Below are 5,157 nucleotides of genomic sequence, written 5' to 3' on the forward strand. Positions count from 1 at the left end.
GGTGACCCTCCTTGTAGCCGCTTCACGAAAAACGCATGTCTTTAGCATTCAAAAAATGAAAAACAGTTTTTTTGTTAAACAAGTTGGAACCTCGCTTTGGCAACATTGTTTGCCATCACAAGATGGAGGCATGGGCCAAATTTGGGCATATTATCAGAAACTATTCAACATGCGGCCATATCATTACTAGTTTGGCTTGAAAGCCATGAATCTTCGTTCATGGTAGGTCGTTTTTTAGAACACTTTTTCAAGAAAATGTTGATATTGCAAGTTTAGTATTTTTGCTAGTTGGTAGGACACATTTGATGATGTGATGTAACACCCCGGATGTGAATTACCCAATATGTACTCCAACTCTTGCCGTTTCCGGCCTTAAGTTATTTTATTTTCACGGGTTCGGGTTTTTGTCTCCGTGTGTTGTTATCGTTGTCTTCCATCTCATATCATGTCATCATGCACATTGCATTTGCATACGTGTTCATCTCATGCATTCGAGCATTTTCCCCATTGTCCGTTTTGCATTCCGGCGCTTCGTTCTCCTCCGGTGGTCATTTCTACCTTTATTTCGTGTGTGGGGATTAAACATTTCCGGATTGAACCGAGACTTGCCAAGCAGCCTTGGTTTACTACCGGTAGACCGCCTGTCAAGTTTCGTACCATTTGGACTTCGTTTGATACTCCAACTGTTAACCGAGGGACCGAAAAGGCCTCGTGTGTGTTCCAGCCCAACACCGTTCCAATTTGGCCCAAAACCCACCTAAACCTTCTCCATCATCTAGATCGTTCGATCACGATCGTGTGGCCAAAAACCGCACCTCATTTGGACTCTCCTAGCTCCCTCTATGCCTATATATAGACCCCTCATTCCAAATCTCAGATCCCCTCCCCGAAACCCTAAAAAAAGAAGAGAAATCCCAGATCGCGCCGGCCGGACACGTCCGAATCTGGCCGAACAAAACCGCCACCGGCGCCCGCGCCCTATCCGCGCCTGCCACGTGGGCATCGCCGCCTCCCTTCGTCGTCGGCCCCGGAGGCCCGAGCCGGGCCCCCGAGGCCCATCGCGCCCCCGCCGCCATCCTCCCGTCCGGGCCGCGCCTCCCGCGCCTCGCCCCGCCGCCTGGAAGGTCTGGTCGCCACCGCGGCTTCGCCCGCTCTTGCCGGCCGGCGCCACCGCGCCGCCGCGGCCGCCTTCGACGACGGTCGCCGCCGCCCCGCCACTCGCCGCCGACGCCGCGGCCGGCGACGCCCGCCGCCTCGACGTCCCGCGCTTCCTCCCTCCTCATGCGGCCTCCTACGACCCCGGTGAGTCCCTGTTCCGGCGAAGCTCCGGCGAACCTCGACTTCCGCGCCGATCCGGATCTGGATCTTAAGATTTTGAATAGGTTGACTTTTATCCCCGAAACCCTAGTTCATATGCCCTTGTTCATCGTGCCGTAACTTTGCATCCGTAGCTCCGTTTTGGGCATATAGCATATCAAAATGTTCATATTAGAGAGTACATCATTTCATGTCATTGCATCATTTTCATTTGATTTCATCTTAATGCCCGAAATGCTGTTAGAAGAGTGCTACTTGAGGTAATTGTCAGATCTGCTGCTCCATTTAGATATTTGTCATTTTTGCCATAATTATTGTGTGCATGATATGCCCATGAGCTCTACATATGTTTTGTTAAGGTTTTGCCATATTTCGAAAGGTGCAACCCATGTATTTTTGTGATGTGTGTGGTGACTAGCACAAGCTTGCAAAGTGAGGCACTTGCTAATGCTGATTTCAGGGACTTAGCATTTCCACCAAGTCCTTGAGCTGTTTATCTCATGTGGCCATATGTTCATGTTGTTTCCTAGTGATCCATGCCTCTTTCAGGATAATAAGTAAGGATGTTTTGTTAATATTGTAGTGCTCTATCCATCCATGTCTTTGTTTGCAATTATAGAGCACCCTAGCTTGAGTAAATCGAGCTCTACTTTTGTCATTTCGTGAATCTGGGCAGATTGTCTACTTGTTAGCGATTTTGTCGATGATGTTGTAGTTGATCCGTGCATGCTATGTTATTGTTCTTGCCATGTCTAGCTTGTATTTTGTGTATTATTGATGGGTGTATTCTTAAATTATCATGACATGCTCTGTAGTGAGTGCATCGAGCTCGTAAACATGCCTACTTGATATCTGTTTCAGCATGTTTCAGTTTTCACTAAGTCTGAGAACTGATTATGTTTTTGCCATGTTCACATGCTTGCAATTGTATTTTCTGATCCCTTTTGTGTCAAGGTCACTAAGAGACTTTTGTTAAGCTCTTTGAGTAGCTCCATTCCGTGCTTTACCTTGCCATGTTCAGGTCCTGTAGCATATAGTTTTCATGCTTCGAAGAGTGCTATCTGATCTGAAATTCCAGACAAGTGTTAATTTCACTAAGTCTGAAATCTGTTTGTCAAATGCATTTTTGCCATGCTTGTTTGAACCTGTTAATTGATGATTTGGCCGTACGTCAGTGCTAGACTTTTGTTAAGCATCATGAATGCATCCCTGCCATGTATTTTGTTGCGATGTTTGGGTGATGTAGCATGGTCATCTTGTTGCATTTAGATGGCTACTTGCTGTAAATCGCAGAACGTGGTCATATTTGAATTGCTTGCCATTTCCAAACCGTAACTCCGATTCCGACGTTCCTTATATCATTTTCAAGTGATTTCATCTTATCTTTCCAGTGGCACACTTGGATTTGTTTTAACCTGTCGAAGTGTCTTGTAGAACCGAGGTACCGAGTCTGATTGGAACGTCTCGGGAGGAGGTCTATTCCTTCGTTGACCGTGAGATCTTGTCATGGGCTAAGTTGGGACTCCCCTGCAGGGATTTGAACTTTCGAAAGCCGTGCTCGCGGTTATGGGCAGATGGGAATTTGTTAATGTCCGGTTGTAGATAACTTGAACCTTAACTTAATTAAAATGAATCAACAGTGTGAGTTACCGTGATGGTCTCTTCTCGGCGGAGTCCGGGAAGTGAACACGGTGTTGGAGTAATGTTTGTCGCAGGTTGCCCCTAGTTATTCGACCGTGCTTTGCCTCCTCTTCTCGCTCTCTTTTGCAAACAGGATAGCCACCATATATGCTAGTCGCTTGCTGCAGCTCCACATATTACCTTGCCCTACATTTTAAGCTTAAATAGTCTTGATCGCGAGGGTGCGAGATTGCTGAGTCCTTGTGGCTCACAGATTACTTCCAAACCAGATGCAGGGCCTGATGACTCCGTTCCAGATGACGTGCTTGAGCTCAAGTGGGAGTTCGACGAGGACTCTCAATGTTACTATGTGTCTTTCCCTGATGATCAGTAGTGGTGCCCAATTGGGGGTGATCAGGACCATGTCGCATGTTGGGTTATCTTTTATTTTGGCGCCGTAGTCGGGCCATGAGTGTTTGAATGTTTTAATGCTATTTATGTACTTGATTGACGTGGCGAGTGTAAGCCAACTATGTATCTCCCCTTTTATCATCTATATTACATGGGATGTTGTGAAGATTGCCTAACTTGCGACATATGCATTCAATGCGATTATGTCTCTAAGTCGTGCCTCGACACGTGGGAGCTATAGTCGCATCGAGGGTGTTACAAGTTGGTAATCAGAGCCTTCCCCGACCTTAGGAGCCCCATTGCTTGATCGTTATTAGTAGCCGAGTTGTGTCTAGAAAAATGTTTTGAGTCATTTAGGAATTATATATCGGAGAGTTAGGAATTCTTTTTACTTCCCAGTCTCCTCATCGCTCTGGTAAGGCATCCTGACATAGAGTTTTGACTCTTCTCTTCTCAAATTTCACAAAAAAAAATTAGGATCACGCGGGTATCTTGGAATCGTTCCGATGGTTTTATGACGAGAACATTGTCTTGGTGCCTCCTGTCAGGGGTTTTGTGGATGTGTCCCGGGGAGTTGAGCTCTGAGGTGTTGTCGTCATAATTTTATCGTTGCAGTTCTGGAATACCTGAGTTTAGTACGCCAACATCGAAAATCTCTTTTATGCAGTTCGTTGGTGAGATAACCTCGACGCCAGCCAGTACTGGGGCGGGAGTTCGGGAGTATCGCCATAACTTGTATAACGGATGCTTTTCGAAGGTTGAGGTAGATGGTTTCTGAAGTTTTTCTCAGTTATGTGTTGAAGGATGGATACAGCTGGATGTAGGATTTGCTAGATTTGGGTGAGATATTATGCTTCCCCTGTATCAACAACGCCTGATTGCATAACCGGAAAGGTTCGGGAGTTTCATAGGTGGGAATTCTCGTAGCTCTAGTTCTTCTTCCCTGGATATTTGGTTTGAGATTGGGATTTCTTACCGATTATTCGTTCTTGATCCGTACCTTGTTGATTTATTTCTCTACCTAAATTCTAAGTGGCTTCTCAATTTATGGATATGTGACCAATTCAAGAGGAATGCATTCGTTCATTTTGTTCGGATGTGAAGACTTTATGTTGCAATTTTCATTCCGTTGGATTCAGCTTCATTTAATCTGTCAATGTGCTAACGGTGGTCAACCTCTTCAGGATGGCTCCCGCTAAGAGCACCAATTAGAATCAGAATCAAGATCCGCCACCACCTCCACCTCCTCCGGAGGCATGGCAAGCTGTGATGGCCGCAACCAATGCAAACACACAGTTGATCATACAAATTCTCCAAGAGCCCAATCAAGGCAACCAAGGGAACCAAGGCAACAATCAGAATCACTTTGCTACACTCAACCAGTTCCTTGCTAACGGGCCAAAGACTTTCAACAATTGTGTTGAGGCAACTGATGCTGACGATTGGCTTGTGGATCTGTGCAAGCATTTCGAGTGCAGTAACGTCAGGCCTGAGGACTTCGTCAAGTTCGCTTCCTTCCAACTAAAAGATCAAGCTGTAGAATGGTTCCAACAATACAAGGATTCCAGAGGTGGACGTGCTATTACCTGGGATGAATTCCGTCAAGATTTCAGAGCTCACCATACCCCTCAGAGCATGGTTGAAAGCAAGCGTGAGGAATTCCGCAACCTGAAGCAAGGCTCTTTATCTGTCTATGACTACAACAAATTGTTCCAGAAGCTCGCCCGTTTTGCTAAGCAGGACGTACCTGATGAGAAGAGCATGATATACCAGTTCAGGGGTGGTCTCAGAGAAGAAATCCAGCTAGCT

Source organism: Triticum dicoccoides, chromosome 4A (assembly GCF_002162155.2).
Source record: "Triticum dicoccoides isolate Atlit2015 ecotype Zavitan chromosome 4A, WEW_v2.0, whole genome shotgun sequence".
Lineage (NCBI taxonomy): Eukaryota > Viridiplantae > Streptophyta > Magnoliopsida > Poales > Poaceae > Triticum > Triticum dicoccoides.